General features: G+C 38.6%; 1 protein-coding gene across 1 annotated transcript in view; it reads left to right on the top strand.

Moving 5' to 3' along the window:
• ppp1r37 (protein phosphatase 1, regulatory subunit 37) overlaps window positions 1–17,828 on the top strand; it is a 64,271-nt gene that overhangs the window by 1,516 nt on the left and 44,927 nt on the right. The gene's annotated exons all lie outside the window — the stretch shown is intronic.

Here is a 17,828-nt window from a genome sequence, read left to right as displayed (position 1 = left end):
ACAAAAAAGGTCTTTGAAGTTATCGGTGCTCGTGAAGTGTATTTGTTGTCATTCTTGGAAGTCTCTAACGTCTTGCAGGGTCACGTTACAGTGTATTTAGAACTGAGGCAGCGCCTGAACCCCCACCTCCTTGTTAAACAGAAGTTTTAATAGATAAGTAAGATATATTCATTGTCGCTTTCAATTTTCCCTAAAAACCCAACAGTATATATTCGTGAAGGCCCAAGCCTGCGCTGTGTCCAGTGCATTGAGATTCCCAGCACTCCTTGAGGTGTGCCATTTTATTACAGCACGTTTCCGTTTGTTTAATGAAAGCACGTCTCAGAAAGTTCAGGGAGGATGTGGCACTGCCCTAACTTTGTTTACTCTGAAGCCGCATTTAACGTTGCACTGAAACAAAAGCTCCCCCTCTATTAGTATGCATTTTACAGTGAACTGCATGTGAACCAAATAATGCTTTTTGTTGTAAAATCTAAATAATATGCACATGTGCTATAATGAAAAATGGTAATAATTTTCCATTCTTTTTTTTTTACATTTTTATCATTTTTGGTATGAGCCTAATATGGATCGTCACGTTTTGTTTTATTTCGTTGGTGTTTTGGGAGTCTAGCTCCTCTTCTACATAGTAACATTGCAGTTCTTTGTATTTGTACAGTAACCTCATGATTTCGGAGCTGGAAAACCATTGTGTGACTCGCAGTCTCTCTTCTTTGACGTGGATCATGAACACTGTTTAACAACAAGACTTACAGGTCTAATGTGAAAACTGTTGTTTGCTCCCAGCATTTGACACGTTACACAGTTGACTGCAGTTTGATCAGATAACATATGGTGTTAATTACTCTGCCCAACTTAAAATCTCTGTTTGTGTGATCTGGATAGCTTTAAGGATCAAGCCTTTTAGTCTTTTTCTTTTTTGTTAAAATGTAGATGTGACAGTTCCACATAGGAGTGTAAAAATTTACCCAAACACAAGCTGTAAGTTTTATATGGCTGCTTATTTTTATTGTTTAAGATCAGACGACCACCAAGAAATTTAAATATGTTCTCATTCAACATGGCTGAATGTCACTGTAAATGTTATCCTAGGTGTTATAAAATTGACCATCAGTTTCCTTAACTGAACTTAACAGCATTGTTGTCCTCTCATATCTGGCAGCCGGTTTCTTGTAAATTGAGCATAAAATGTCTCTAGTCGGACTCTGTAGGAGCAACGTCCAAACCAGTCAGCCAAGTTTGCTGGGCCTTTTGAAACGCATGACAAACAGCTTAGTGTTTAAGGGACTGCACTGTATTTTTAGTTTTTTTTTTTGTTTATTTTAATCAAATAATTTTATCATGCAGCTTATTTAAGTTCCAAAGTTCCCACAGATTGTGCTTTGGATACTGAGGTAGACAGGCTGACTGTATTTATCACCTGATCTAATGTTTGAACCGTGGATCAAGACAAAATGAGGAGCACACTGTTTTTAGTATTTTGTCCGAGTCCTCTTCTAAGTACAGTACTGTCACAAAGAATGTAGTTTAAATTAGAATACAGCAAGAATAAAGTAACTATCTTTGATTAAAATAAATCTTTATAGCATTTTTATGTAAAAAGTCTGTTGTTTCTAACTTATCAGAAATGACTGTTTATATTTTTGCTCTTGTCAAGCAAGACATAAAGTCAATATTTCTAGTTCATAACCTGTTTTGCTGGCATAAGAATATTCTAAAATTAACTCGGTTTGAAAAACTTTTTTTTTTTTTTACATGTTATTAAGGTTAAACAGGCATAAAGAAAATACTCCAAAGCTATATACCGGTAAACAAACTGAATTCAATTTAATTAAACTGCTGGACACGTTATATAGTGAACCACTGCAGACATTAATTTTAATAATGAGTCTCTAGGCTCGAGTAATTTTGTTTTAAGTAGTCTTATTATCTTTGTGTTTTTAAAACAGTAAAACATCAATACACCACTTTTTAATCATCATAGTTTTAATCAGGAAACGGCGTTTGTCAAATCTGTCCGAACATTACAATATTAACTAACACCACGTGTTAGGGGAGTGGTGGCGCAGAGGTTAGAGAAGATGGGCCTGTGATCGGAAAGTTGCAGGTTCAACTCCAGCTACCGTCGACGTCAAAATGCGGGTGGAAAAAGTGAAACACCCACACCTGCCTCCACCCTCATTTGCCCCACCCTGGCCCCCTGAGCACAAGGCCCTTAACCCCCACCATCTGCTCCCAAAAACAGGTCTCTCTTGAAAATGAGTTCTCGTGACTCAGTGAGACTACCTGTATAAATAAAAGGTAAATTAAATACCGGTGGTGCGTTTTAAGGACCAAACTGGTACTTTAGCTCTGTTCATATTTTATTTATTTTCTGCTTATAGATGCCCAAGTTAACTTAAATATGACGGTAAATAAAGAAAATGTTTACAAAACTGTGACCCAGCTGTCAAATAACTTTTAAATACCTGAAGCATTTTAATTTTTTTGTAATTACAATTTTTCCCAAATCCTTTGTCCAATTTAAATGTATGCACCCTGGCCGTATATGAGCTGCAAAATTGAAGGTATTTCATTGCTGGACTTCATAAACTTTAAATAATACTTTAGATATTTTTTCAGTTGTTTTGCTTATGTCTGAAAGTTCCTCAGGCCTCGTTAGGAGTGAGCTCAGTGCCACAGTAGCCCCAATTCATGTAGACCTTTTATCTTCAGATCTAATGTCAGTTTCCATGTCTCCCTGTCTTGTTTCATTTGTTAAGAACATAGCTGTGAAATGAGCTCTTTAGGCCTGGAGCTTTATTCACAGGCAGAGTTGTAAGTTTGTATGAAATGTTTGCAAAGTAGCAGATATAAAGCTTAAATTGTGCCTGGGGAAAAAAAGCCTCTGAACTGAGTGAACCTAAAGCAGGGCGCCATTTAAAGGAAACACTTGGTTTGGGAGGAAAGTGTCTCAGGGGAGCAGCAGTAGGCAACAGGGGTGTCAAATTTCCATGTGCATCTTAGCGCTCTGATTTTTCAGATTTGCTGTCCAGTTTTTATTGCGATAATGAGCATGAAATGTGACGAGACCAAGATTAGAGGGAAACCCCGACATGCAGCAAGTCTACTGATGAAATCTGCACTTGAGCTTCATTTTCGTCATACCCCTGTGTAGTTTGTCCCCTTGTTTTTCACCCAGAGTTTCATGTTGTTTAGATTCTTTACCTCCCTCAGTTAAAACCGGAGTGATGCTTGTTTTCTTCTAAGCCAGTACAAATACTGAATCATATCCTGAGATTCCTTGGCTTCCCTTTGTGCTTCATACCATCCTCCTCCTCCCTCCTCTTCTCCTCCCATGTTACTTTATATTCCCAACAAGCAAGATCAGTGGTGCAGCTTAGGTAAATATCAAAAGTGCATTTCATATAAAAGAGCCTGCTCATGTGCATTTGTTTAAGTAGCCTCATTAGTCATAGCAAACAATTAAGTAATGCGCAATGTTCAAACATTTTTGTTTAATGTTCTTTTTTTATAAACCGATAAAAAGCATATTTTGGCAAATATGTGTTTTTCATCCATCCATCCATCCATCATCTTTACCTGCTTCTTCCTTTTTTGGGTCGTGGGATGTCACTGGTGCCCATGTCCAGCCATCACTGTGTGAGAGGTGGGGTACACCCTGGACAGGTTGCTTACCAATATTTCTTAATTTCAGTTAATATATATTTTACGATCTTGTAAACTTGAAAATAATATATAAGATGCATCAGGAAATATATAAGAGCATTCTTACTTAGAAAACCTAAATCAGCTGTGCCAGTTTTGGTCCTCAAGGGCCACTATCCTGCATGTTTTAGACGTCTCTCTGGTTTGAAACACCTGATTTTGAATAAATGAGTGATATATATTATCAGACTTTTGCAGTACTTGAAGACCTGCTGAAGAGCAAGGAAACATCTAATGCCGCTTTGCCATTGGTAAGTGCGGCTCCGCTCGGCTCTCCTCTTCTCGGTTCTTCTCAGGTGTAGATGGTTTGCCACTACAGTGGGGAATGACCTGTTTCCCCACTCTGTGTGCAGGATAGTAACTGGTCTTTTTGTGTTCGAGCCACTCCACCCGTTGTGGTCCTTAATTGCCCTGTAATCGAACTTGAATTTCGTTGGCTTATCTCGGCTCTGTTTTTAAATCCGGGTGTAGCCATGCTGCGCCATTGTCTCTGATATATCTCGGTAAATGGTAAATTCTTTGTGCCACTGGTCCGTCAACACAATGAGGAAGTGGAGGTTCAGATGTAGTTTACAGTTTTGCCGGACGGGTCATCCAGTGATCTAGCGCCACTGGTCAGTCAAGCCTACTGTCTGCTTACGTCAATATCAGCCCCCTGGAGCAGCCTCAAACAGGAACTTCAAACAAGGTGGTCCCATAAATCGAGCTGAGTGGGGGGTGGGTATCCACAGTGGGGAGGCCCTTAACTGGTGCTGTGTCGTGTGGAACTGATGAGAGTTGAGACGGCGGCAAAGTGCCATAAAACATGCAGGATAGTGGCCCTCGAGAATTGGGCACCAATCTAAATTGTAGGCTACAGTGAGCTGGTTGTAGCTGCTGATGATGCATCTTCATTTTCCCACTTGTTCATTGATTAGCTATGCACAGACATGACAGATTGCTTTTTTTTAGTGGCCAATATTAGCAAATCAGTCTATTTATTTATTCTATGAGCAACTAAACTCTCTGGCTTCCCATTGCACAAGTTCATTGGAGACTCCTTGTTAAATGTTGTTTATTTTGACTGTGGGCCATTTAACTAACCTATAAGCAAAGTCTTTCAGTGTGAAGTTTCAAGGAAAAAAGAGCTGAAAAAAAAGTTGACTGTTTGTTTTAGCAGCAGACCAGTGCTGGATTTTCATGGTTCAATAATGCCAGCAGTTTTGTGAAGTCATCTGAATAAAACATGAACACTTTTGATTACTGGACCATAAGTTATGCTACTTTAAAAAATATATATATAATTTCATCTTGTTCTGTACAAAGATAATGCTTGATCTGACTAAAATTAAATAGCTGCAAAGATTTCACCACTGAACCGTCCAAGTTGATATTATTAAATGCCAGCTGATAGCGCCTGGTGTTGGGCACCATTGGTGCAATCACTATCACATTTTCCATCAAAGCATAACAAACACCGAGAGCTCATAAGATTACTGGGGCAGAAAAATGTGTGGGATTTAAACTCCCAGATTTAGATCTGCTGACTTTTATCAATCAGTCGTTGTAGAAACATTAAAATGCAACGTGAATAAAAGTTCAAAACCTGTCTTAACATACATAAACACGATTTTATTAGCCTTAATAACTTTGTGTTTGAGTAAAGTTGGATAATCAGGGGCAGTGTAAATGCACAATCATTATTTGGTATTCAAAGTACAGTTTGGTCAGCTAGCAGGATGAGGATTAACTTGTGGCCTCAGCAAACAAATTCCAACTAACTAGTGTTCCAACGTATTGTAAACCGAGGTTTTTCTCTGGTATTTCTTTTCCCAAATTACAATTCTAACTTGTCTTTAATATAAAAACACATGCTGATAATAACAGCCTTTTTGACCGTCTTATGCTTACGTTATATATACTGTATATCTTTGCTTGCTTATGTAGCACATGCACTTTTTGTTTGTTTTGTAAATTTAAGAAGTGATGTCTGTTTGCTTTCTGCTGAACCCTGCTCTTTGACTTTGTTTTTGTCTTCACTGTGACCTTAAACACAATTTTTTTTACAGACAAGGCCAGTGATTTATTGTGAATGCTAGAACTGTTGCAATAACTGCGTTGGTCTTTATGTCCTTGTCGAACAGGAATTCCTTGCTCTTCCTTCTCATTCCAGCTCGTCTCACGTTTAGAGGCTCGAAGTGACGAATCCTAACTGCACTGTCTGCACAGTCCACAAAAGACTGATATTTGAACATTATGCAAAAAAAAATTTGATCTCGTTACTCAGGTTTTGTAGTGTTCAAAAATGAGTCTGGTTTATTGTTGGAAATGGATGCTCAGCTTTGTTTTTTAAAACCAGTGTCATAAATGATTGAAGGTGGGCCTGTTATGATAACAAATTTTACTGGGCGATTAATGGTCTCAGAAATGATTGCGATAAACGATAATAGTGAAGAGCACCAGAGTTGAGCCTTGTCTTCCAGTGTCCAGTAGAAAGAGAGAGACACGAAGAAAAGATAAAGCCGATAAATGAAAATTAGGTCGATAATTTTCATTTTATCATGCGATTAATTGAATGATTGTTTATCCCGACAGGCCTAGCTCTAAGCAAATATTTACAATGTTACTAAATTCTTAAAGTCCTCATCAACATGTTGTGGTGATATCTAAAATATGCATGGAGTTGCTTGGGCTGCATTTATGTGTGTACGTGTTTGATTGCGTGTTGTATTGGTTTGGTTGGAAGCCTGAGGTTTGCAGGTGTTGTCATTTTCCTCCTCGGTCTGCCACGTTTTTTACTGCTCAGCAGTTAGTTGGAACACATTCCACTGTTTGTGCGTAATCACACTGATCATAATGTAGCTTTTATGCAATAACGCCCTGCTAAAATCTAGACTATTGTTTGTTTTTAATGTATTCTCACCATCTCGCAAGCTTGTTTGTGTGCCCCACTTCTGACAAACCTGGCATGCCAGCTGCTGTGTGTTAATGACGCTGCTGCAACAACACACGGCATGGCACAGCAGTGTGAAATGGCCGTGAACAGGACTGGAGAATGGGAGGGCGAGGCTATTTTCAACACTGTCGTTTGCATGTTAAATAAGAACCGACAGTTGTTTTGTTCTGATGCCAGCGTTTCCAAACTTTCTCTTGAAATTTGCCTTGGCATGTTGTCGATGCTTGTAGAAAAGTGACGACGGTCACCTGAATTTTTTTTTTGTATAAAGTTTGAATCAAATAAATTGTGCAATGTCAAGCACATGGAGTGTGTGTTAAGTGTGACTCAGCTACTACCATGTCAAATATTAGTGTGCTATCTGTTAAATTTACAGCCATTTTTTGTGTTCTGTGATGCCATTTAGTTGTTTAATGTTCTAAAATATACGATCACCGGTTACTTTAAGAGTTTCGTTAAGGTCAGTTCATTGGTTGGTGAGTAATTTTCATAACAGGCAAGGTTGTTGCTAACATTTATTGCCAGTATTTTGAGTAAAAATATTTCATTATGTGACGTTCTACAAAAATTAGTGAGGGATGATGCTCAGCTACAACCACACTAAATTTGAGCTCTATCTGTAAAACTAGTTGTAGCTCATTTTTTTATTTAAGGGTGTGGCGGCCATCTTATATTTTGTTAACTCATAATATTAATCAGTTGTAGACGGTCATTCATTGGTTCCTTTTTGGTAATTTTATTCAAATCTGTCTTCTGGTTCACAAGATATTTTGCTCATGGTACAAGTATCGCTTCACCTTAAACATAAGACAATCAAAACCACTCCTGGACTAAATGTACAGATTATAGGTTCAAACTGTTGTAGATTCCTTTATAAGCTCTGCTGACTGTACAGCTGTCCTGCATGTGCATTTTTCTTGTTGGTGCAACATTTTTGAACGACTGACTAATCTGTCAACACTTTTTTTAGTTGTTAACTGTCATTAACCTTTAGCTTTAACATTGTTTTTAAATTGTCAGCTTCAGGTGACTTTTCAGAAGTGGCACTTGAATACTTTTTACCCTCCACATGTGGTTCTCCTGTAAAAGAACTAGGTTCACTTGTTGTGTTTTAGTGGTTGTCAGTATATAACTTGTCACAAACAAAAATGGTTCCTTGTGAGTTGCTGTTCATTACTCAAAATGTTCTTTGCTGAATCCTCGGTTATCCCTTCATCTACAGATGTATAGTATTTGCAGGTCAGCAGGGTTATCTGCAGTAGTCTTGCTGACTCGGCAGTAGTTTTAACCACAATTTCACAAGTCGTATAGATAAAATGCAAACCATCTTTTGTGTTAATGCACCTTCACTGCAGTCTGTTCTTTCTGCCAGATCTCTTTTCCCTTTCTTGGAAAAGCATCAACCGTTACTGCGAAAGCTCAGCATGTTTATACTTGGTTTCTCGTCCGTTAGGACAAAGAAAATGAACCAGAGTAGAGCAGTGATAACGTTTTGAAGAAAATAATGTTTTTGCATCTATTCAAACTAGAAATTTTTAATTTCTTGTGAAAATGTCATGGGAATGCTTATTGCTGAATGATTTTGTTGAAAGCTGCCGAAGCTGAAACTAAGTTGTAAATTTTCATCACTGCACTGTTGATATTTGTTTAATATGAAAATGTATTGAAATGTAACATTGAATGTTATTGAAAATGTAGCCAAAATATCAACTCATGCTCAATAATCCAGGTAAAAAAATCCAACACAATTTAGACAGGTCGTTGGAACGATTTTTTTTTTTTTATTGGTTGTTGTTGAAACGTTTCGTTCTTAATCCAATGTACTTCCATCAGTCCGAGGAGCCACAACAAACTCAGTCCCACAAGCAGCACTTTCACATTGTGGACTGTTGGTCCACTATGTGAGTATGCTGCTTGTAGACTGAACAAACAAACCTACACCCCCTGGCTGAATATTGGAGGATCTGCGGTGGAAGTGGTCTCCAGCTACAAGTACTTTGGTGTGCACCTGAATGATAACCTCAGCTGGAGCAACAACACCACCAGCCTGATCAAGAAAGTTCATCAGAGACTCTACTTCTTCAGGCGGCTGAGGTGAGCTGGTCTGGGAAGCTCAGTCCTCACCTCCTTCTACAGGTGTGCAGTGGAGAGCATCCTGTGCTCCAGCATCAACGTGCGGCATGGAGGCTGCACAGCTGCAGAAAGAAAAGCTTTGCAGAGAGTGGTGAAGGCTGCACAGAAGATGTTGGAGTCAGTCTCCCCACCATCACAGACATCTACACCTCCAGATGCAGGAAGAGAGCCACCTGCATCATGAAAGACCACACTCACCCAGCACACACACTTTTTGCCTCACTTACTTCAGGAAGGAGGTTGAGGAGCATTAAGTGTAGAACCACTAGACTGAGGAACAGCTTCTACCATGAAGCTGCTAGACTCATGAATCCCTAACCAGGATAATCACTGAAAAAAACCCACTGTAATCCCACTTGATTGTTGATATGTGCTGTTGACTTTCCATGTTGCTGATCTTATGCTGCTGATTTATTTATTTAACATTATGCTTTAACACTGCTGTGTTCATTCGTACTCATCTGATCACACAGACTCATGTTGTGCTGCTGTTGTTCGACATATTGTTTTTGGTACTACTAGTGCTTAGCGTATTCTTCGTGTAGCGTATTTCTTAGTTCATATCTTAGATCTTAATACTGTTTTTCTTTACAATTAATACTTTTGTTGGCTGTAACTTGGACCCTGTGAACACAATTTTGTTCCACCACATGTACCACATGTGGTGCAAATGACAAACATAAACTTTGACTTTGAAAAAATACAGGTGTAGTGATTCAGATGATTGTTTGGCCTGTGCTAGAAATCCTAATTGTTCTGCCCATAAAATGTGTTAAAATGGAAAAGAGGTTCAACTTTCTGACTCCAGGACTCAAAACAAGTAAACTTTAGAACATGGGGTTGAATAATTTAGTTTACTAAGAGGGCTGCATATCAGTACTACTACCTAATAGGTTGTCCATAACCTCATGTTCAAGAATCTTTTATTATCCCCAAGGGGCAATTTGTTTCGCTGTCAGTAAGCACATAAAACATTCATACTAGACAAGATATTGAGACATTAAAATAACAGTACAGAAATCATAGTTGTTCATTGAGAAGCCTGATCGCTACAGGGATAAATGAGTTTTTTAGCCTGTTTGTCCTACAACTGGTCAGCAGATACCTCAGATGTGTTTTAAAAACAATCTCCTCTCAAAGTATGAAGGTCATGCTCAAAAATCCAGGTAGAAAATCCAACAAAGTTCAGTGTGGTCCAGTGGTTGGTCCACTATGTGTGTTTGCTGTTTGTGGGACGCAGTTTGTTGTGGCTCTTCGGACTGATGAAGTCCTTTGGATGAAGAACGAAACGTCTCAAAAAATAGTCCAGATCACCTGACTGAACTTTGCTGGCTCCTCTGTGTTTTGTTCTTACTAAATGTGTCATCTCTCCAAGACAGTTAAAGGTGTGAAAGTCAAGTAACTGGTTTTGCTGATCTCAATGTTGGTACGTCTTTGTTGTTCCCAGACATATGTGCTCATGCTCGTTGCAGCCCTGCCTGCTGTTCAGGTTGAGTAATTGATTTAAAATTTATAAGCGGTAAGCCTCCTCTGTTGCCTGCAGTTTTTCCTCGCCCTAGGATACCAACCCAGCTGGTTGTGTTCTGTCAAACAGGTGCAGCAACGCTAAGAATAGCTACTTCTGCTACATCTGCTAACGAGCAATAACCACAGTCAAAAACAAAAATTAAGGACAATAAAAGATTGTATGACAGCAGTCACTCACAATCTTGTTTTTGCAACTTTTTTCTAGGAAGCATTATAGCAGCTACAGTATCTGTTGCAAATATGTGAACTTCAAAAGCCTCAGGAGATGAAGTGAACACAAAAAAGGTTAAGATTGCATGATAGCAATGACAGTGATTGAGAACTTTCTTATGAAGCTGAATTATTTTTTGCATCAGTCCATCGTTCTTATTGGCGTATGAAGTACTGATAGTCTTAGCTACTTTTTGATTTCTAGAAAACGTTGCATGTTATGACAGATCCTTTCAGAACTGCAGCAGCTGACATAGTTTCTAAAAATGAGCTCCCCCCCCCCCACTAATCTTAACTTGTAGATGAAAAGCTTTCATACTCACACCTTTGACTTTAAGTCCTTAATGTAACTGCACTGTCTGACAAAAATGATCAGCCAAGCGTTCTCTGTCACGATGTGACAAATAATCTAAGTGCCAGAGTTGAACAATCAGTGATAGGCGTGTTAATTAGAAACCCAATACTGTTTTGGTTTGTGCTTCTTCCTATGTTCCGCACTTGTTTAATAGTAATCGAATGCCACTTTATTAGGTATATTTGAGTTGTTGGTTAACTCAAGTAGTCAGTCGAGCATATTGCACAACTCTATGCCTTTAGGCATATAGATTTGCTGGAGTTCAAACCGGGCTTCAGAACAAGTAAATAGAGCTGAGTCATTTTGAATGTATCATGGTTGTTGGTGCCAGACTGTCTTGTCTGAGCAGTTCAGAAAGAGCTATCTACTGTACTTTGATTTTTACACACAACCATTTCAAGGGTTTTAAGAGAATGGGCCAAAAAAGAGAATATCTAGGGAGCAGCATTTGTGTCTACAGAGAATCAACGGTAGCTCTAATGACCACTCGTTACAATTAAGCAATGCTAAATACCATCTCTAAACACAACACGTCCAGCCTTGAAGCAGATGGGTGACCGCAGAAGAAGTCCACATCGGGCACCACTCCTGTGACTTGAGGACAGAAAATTAAGGTTACAGGTCACACAAACTCACCAAAATTGGACAAGAAATTCTAAAAACATTGTCTGGTCTGTTGATTCAATCCACTGAACTCCAGTGGCCTCCACTATCACCAGATCCAAGTCCCAGCATTTTAGTTCAGTTTATTTCTGTTTAGTTTATATATATATTCGCATACATTATAAAAGCCAATTATTAAAAGTTATCTAAGGAAGCTAGCAGATTGCATAAAATCTTCACTTCATCGCTGTCTCCCATCCTGAGCAAGCACAAAGACAACAGTGGAAAGGAAAAACTCCCTTTAACAGGAAGAAACCTCCAGCAGAACCAGGCTCAGGACGAGCGGCCATCTGCTTCGAACGGTTGAGGTTTAAGAGGACGGGGGGGAGAAACGAACACAGAATGGCAGGTCCAGGTGTACTTTCTATTGGAGGAAAGAAAAATAAAACGCATGTTAAAGATGGAAATAATTACAAATACAGAGTAGCGCAAGTAAAGACAGCAGCAGAGTGAGGAAATGTGGTCAATTCGTCTTCCAGCAGTCCCAAACCTCAGCTGGCACCAACTATAGAATTTATTAAACATAAAAGACTTAAGCCTGGTCTTAAAACTGGACAATGTGTCAGCCTCACGGACAGAAACTGGAAGTTGATTTCACAAGAGAGGAGCCTGATAACTGAAAGCTCTGCTGGAAACCCTAGGAAGCACTAGAAAACTAGTAGTCTGAGAACGAAGTGCTCTGTTAGGAAAATATGGAACAATAAGATCTGTAATATAAGATGGAGCTAGGTTGTTGAGAGTTTTGTATGTTAGAAGTAAGATTTTGAATTCTATTCTGAATTTGACAGGGAGTAGGGCTGGATGATATGAACCAAAATTAATATCTCTATTTTAAGAAAAATGGCAATATACGATATACAGTATATATCTTTAAAAAAAAACAACTTTCTATAAAGTAATAAAAATATATTTCTGAGTCGAAGCTTTGTCCCAATTGTCACACAGGCGCATTTATTAACAACAGCTGTAACTCTACAAAATAAATGTCTAAAAAATTAACTATTTACTTATTAAAGTTTGTTTTTTTAGACATTTATTTACATATATAAGTACAAGTTTTGCTTGTGCTAACAAAAATATATTTCTGAGTCAAAGCTTTGTCCCAGTTGCCACACAGGCACATTTATTAACAACAGCTGTAACGGTACAAAATAAATGTCTAAAAAAATAAACTATTTACATATATTAAAGTTTGTTTTTTTAGACATTTATGAACATATATTAAATAATACTGGGTAATCCAACAATTTTCAGACAGGGCATCTGGACAGTTTCTTTCTTTTTTTTTTTTTTTTTGTGCTGAACCATTTCACCTTCCATCCAGAAGACTTCATCAGTCAAGGATGGATTGTATACCTGGATTATTGAGCGTGAACTTTGTTAATACCGGATAATCCTCTTCAGCTGCGCCACCTTCGCGTTGGTAAGCGTATGTGAAGCAGCAGTGAGGGGCTGCTTGTGTTCAACGAGGGAGGAGGAAGAGGCTGCGTGAAGTTGAACGGTCAGAAAAAGAACTACTGTACACAGATTTTCAAGTCTTACAGTAAGAGGAGGTGGCGGCACATTAATAAAGCAGTGGCTAATCATATTGTTAAAGACACAGTCCTTAGTGGCTAACAAGACGGCTAACTTTAGCTGTCTTGTTAGCCACTGAGGACTGTGTCTTTAGCGATATGATTAGCCACTGCTTTAATGTTGCACCACCTCTGTTCCTCTCATAAGGCATAGCACGGCTTAAATGAGTTCTGAACTGTGGTTTGTTTCAGGAAAGGAGGCTGAAGTCTGTCGGACCAGCAGTTTCACACACGCTTCATACTCCACTTATAGCATGAAAAAGATTCGTAATGCTGAGTATCGGGGCTTGTTTTCGGCATTGTCTACAGAAATATTTTGGACACCCAGATAATAAACAATTGCAATAGTCCAGTCTAGACATGATGAATGCATGGACCAGTTTTTCTGCATCGTTTTTGGACAAGATGTTTATAATTTTAGTACTTTTTATCAGGTGGAGGAAAGCGGTCTTGGTAACTTTTTTAATGTGGGGGTTAAAAGACCTATCTTGATCAAAAATAACACTAAGGTTTTTAACTTTAGATCTGTAAGCCAAATTATGGCCATATAGAGGAAGCGAAAGCCTGCAAAGTTAATTCTTAAGATGCTCAGGTCCAAAAACCTCAACCCCTGTTTTGTCTGAGTTTAAAAGCAGAAAATTAACGGTCATCCAGGTTTTTATGTTTTTAAGACATACTTGTATTCTAACTAATTGACTGGGGTGGTTAGACGCACACTACTTTTGTGCCTGCAGTTGCCGACCGGAGGGGGGATGTGTGAGAGAAGTGAAGCGCTACGTCAGTAGCATTTTAGCTAGTTTCATTCAACCTTAATTTAGCTACTGCGTCTATCTTGCGCATCGCTGCCGGGGGTTCTATTCTTTTTCAGCAAAACACTTTTATCAAGTAAAGTTTGCATTTAAGTTGTAAAATTATCAACACGATCATCTAAGTCACTGCTCTCTGCTGCAAAGGAAACCAACAACAATGGAAGATATTCTTTAAATTTGGTTACAGCGTTCTCTGAGAAACACCTGCTAAAATAAAATTTACTCTCAGTGGCTGTGTAGTCATTTAATGTAAACTCTAAGGTTATTAAAAATAGTCAGACAGAACAGGATTTTGAGGATGTATTGATAAGTACCGGTACTTATTGGCCTGGTGAACAAGAAATAACTAGTAAAAGTGGCTTTTCTGATTTCCATTTTGGATGTGAAAGACTGAAGGATGACATCTCAAAATAATTATAACTAATAATTGATTTTGCGTTCGTGTAATCAATAATCCTGACTGAAAGATAGCAGCTACTCCTCCATCTCGACCTGTTGTTCTAGAAACATGCACATTTAAATAATTAGCAGGAGTGGATTAATTTATACTAACATAATCCTCCTGTTGTAGCCAGGTTTCTGTCAGACAGAATAAATCAATATGACGATCAGTTGTCAGATCATTAACTAACAGAAACTTAGAGGAAAGATATCTGTGATGTTCAATAATCCACATTTAATGATTTTGTTCTGTTGTTCTGGTAAAGTAACTGTGTTTATTGTTAGTTATATTTTTAGAGATGATTTATGGTTTATTTAATTTGGGCCGTGGGCGAGCTCGCACTGTCTGTGGGTGTTTGAGTGGGTAATAGTGGAAAAGCTGCAGAGAGGTGTGTGAGACCACAGCTCTGCTTCCTGGACTGGACCCTGGGTTGTCTATCATTTGGAGGACTAACGAAATCAGACAGATTTCTAGAAAGAAGAGTGGCTCCGTCCAAAGTGGGATAGATGCCATGGATGCATCGGACACCTTGTTGGATCTATTGAACAAAGAAGTAAAGCAGTTCTGAAGGCAAAAGTGGGGTTTAACCTGGTACTGGCTCGGTGTACATAAAAAGCGACCAGTGGGTCTATATAAAATACAGTGTCTATGAAAAGTGTTGGCTACATTATAAGATGTATATTTCTAGAATTTGAATAAATTAACAACCATATTTTTTCTATATATTAATTATTTTCAGAGTTGAGTTGAGTCTAATTACTTAAAAAAAAGCAATATAAAACGTTGCTTCGCACGCACACACCACCTTTTTGCAGCCATCACCAAAAACAAGTTGTGACCAGTTCTTAAAGGTTGTAAAATGTCCTTTATGTGTAGGTGTTAAGTGCACTAATTTTGGAATAAGAAATTAGATTATCCTGAACTAATTTTCAGATCTGTCGTGTCACTGAGACTGCCTACATTTCGTTGTGGTGCTTTTTTAAAATCATGACAACAAAAGTGTAAAGCATATTTGTTGTATCATTTTTGTCTATTTGATATCCTTTACAGCTCACAGACTGTGTTCACTTCTAATTTCTATTCTGTTGATAATAATTTACAGTCTATTTGTTGTACCACAGGGGGAAATCCTAGACTGAAGAGATGGATAAAAAGCAAATGATCATATTTAACCATTAAGTCTGCATAACTTCATTTACCTTGTTGATCTGAGTCAGCAGCCCAGGACTTGTTGTAACACGGTTTTTATTTTCCTTCTCATAAGCTCAGCTCAGTCTGCACGTGATTTAGCTTTAGGTTTTGTTGTAGCGTTGCATGCAGATAGCAGCCAACAACCGTAATGAGGAAAGCCAGAGTTTACTGCTGTGTTGTTAGGAAGGATTTTAATGAGCCGGAGCAGAGATGTCTCTTCTCTCCTGTCCCCTCCACTGCAGAAATGTCAACGTCCTCTCTCTAATTTGTCGTTTCTACAACTGAGCCGTCATCTGTTGAGGTGTTCATTTCATCCAGCTGGCAGCTAGTTCAGACTCTGGGAGCAGAATTAACATAGGGCCTTTTTTGGAATAACTGGACACTTGCTCATTTCTCATTCTTGGCTTTGTCGCTTTTATTTTGATAATACAGAGTAGAAGGAGCAGACATGCTGGGAAATAAATCAGAGGAATGCCAGACAGTAGGGGTAGCGCTGGTTTGGATTCAAACAGCGACTACATTGCATGTGGTATGTTCCCATCAAGCTTGGTCATTGGGTTACCCCCACAAAATTAAGCCCAAAAGTTCTCCAGTCTTGTCTGATCGTTATCAGAACTTGCTGCATGAAAAGGACAGAAAGTAACACTTTTGAGCTTGTTTGCCTGTGGTGTTCTCTCTTAAGATAAGGCCATAACCCTCCTCAACATATCCCAACTTCACCAGTGGCTTTTATCTTTTTATTTGCTTTCCGTGTTTGTATTTTCTGTTCGCATGTGTTTTTCATGCGTTTCCTTTTTAGATTATGAAGTCAATTTTCTGTAATGTTTGTGCATTTACTTTTGCTTGTTTTTTCCTGTATTTTATTGTTCATTGCTGTAGTGTAGTTTTATTGGGGGGGGGGGGGGGGTGCATGTGTTTTTGTTTAGGACTACCATTTTCTGCCCTTTATCTGATTTTCACAGGGGGGTGTGGTAGTTCGGTGGTCAGTCTTGCAATCCTGAGGCTGCAGGTTCGATCCCAGTGTAGTGAACTAGGCCTGATGTCAAAACCTTGACCTTAGGCACCTTATGGGACAGAAACTGTCATTTCATTGATTTGAATCCAGAAATACAGGTTGACCCATCCTGAGACTTTCTTTCTTAAATTAATCAAGTGAAAGAAGACTACTTTCGATTATCATTACTATTTTACAAATGTTTGATAATCAAATTGTGTTAGTTCAAACAATGTTTACATGTTGAAGTGAACTACTCATTTTTAAATCAACTGTGAAACAGTAATAACGATTTTTAATCCTCATTCAAAGAAGAAATCAGGTTAATGATGCATTGTCTGATTTTCTGTCTTCAATGAGCAAGTGTGTAAGTTGGTCTTAACTACACCAGGTTGCATTAGTCCTGCGTTAAACACCAACCTTTTGTGAGAGTTCACTTGCTGTTGGTACCCCTGCAGAAGGGAGCAGCCAAAAGAAAAGCAACAACAACAACTGAATGCTACAGATGTGGTTTGGGGGCAGTCTCTTTGGCTTCCTCTCTCCCCCTGTGTGCCTCCTCGTCACCACTCCCTCCGTGCATGTTGCAGCAGAGCACAATAAAACAAGGACAGAGCAAGCAGAAATGTAGGCAGCAGCTGTAACTCAGCTTTTAATGGCTCTGCTTGCTTAAAAGCTATTATCTCTTACTTCTTTTGGCATCTTTTTTTAAAATTCATATCCATTTATATTTGTTGAAGTGTTTAAACTCCAATCCCCTTGTATAGCTTTCCCGATCACAGCAGCAAGAGTGTTGTTTTTATTTATTACAACAAGCTCTCTCTATTTCTGTTTCTATCTTTGTCTCTCAGATCCCTTTTGGTTCTCTAATTAATAAGCTGTGTAAAAATACCCCGTAGTAAGCATTAATCCCGCCCCACTGCAAACCCCACCTTCCCTCAGGAAATGTTTACACACACACACTTGCTCTACTCTGCACAAGAATACTTTTCTAGAAACTCTTTGTTGACTGGAACGCACAGATTGTACTTGACAAATTTAAAGGAGTGATCTCTTGTGCACATTTCGGAGTGATATTTAAGTTAATCCATAGTTCTGTGACCAGATTTTTATTTTATTCGTATTTTTTTATAAACTGACCAAATTAACAACTGTTACTGCTTTTCATATTACTGAATTACAATAATAAATCAGTGAATGTTAAAGGCACACATGCATGGCAGAAGTGGTGCTCGTAATCTCCTGGGTCTCAGAGAAAATACATTTTCATGTCTGAAGCAAGATATGGGG

This window comes from Nematolebias whitei, chromosome 6, assembly GCF_014905685.2.
Source record: "Nematolebias whitei isolate Nwh7 chromosome 6, NemWhi1, whole genome shotgun sequence".
NCBI classification, from domain to species: Eukaryota; Metazoa; Chordata; class Actinopteri; order Cyprinodontiformes; family Rivulidae; genus Nematolebias; species Nematolebias whitei.
Note: the sequence above shows the minus strand (reverse complement) of the source record. Positions and strands in the feature narration are given on the sequence as shown.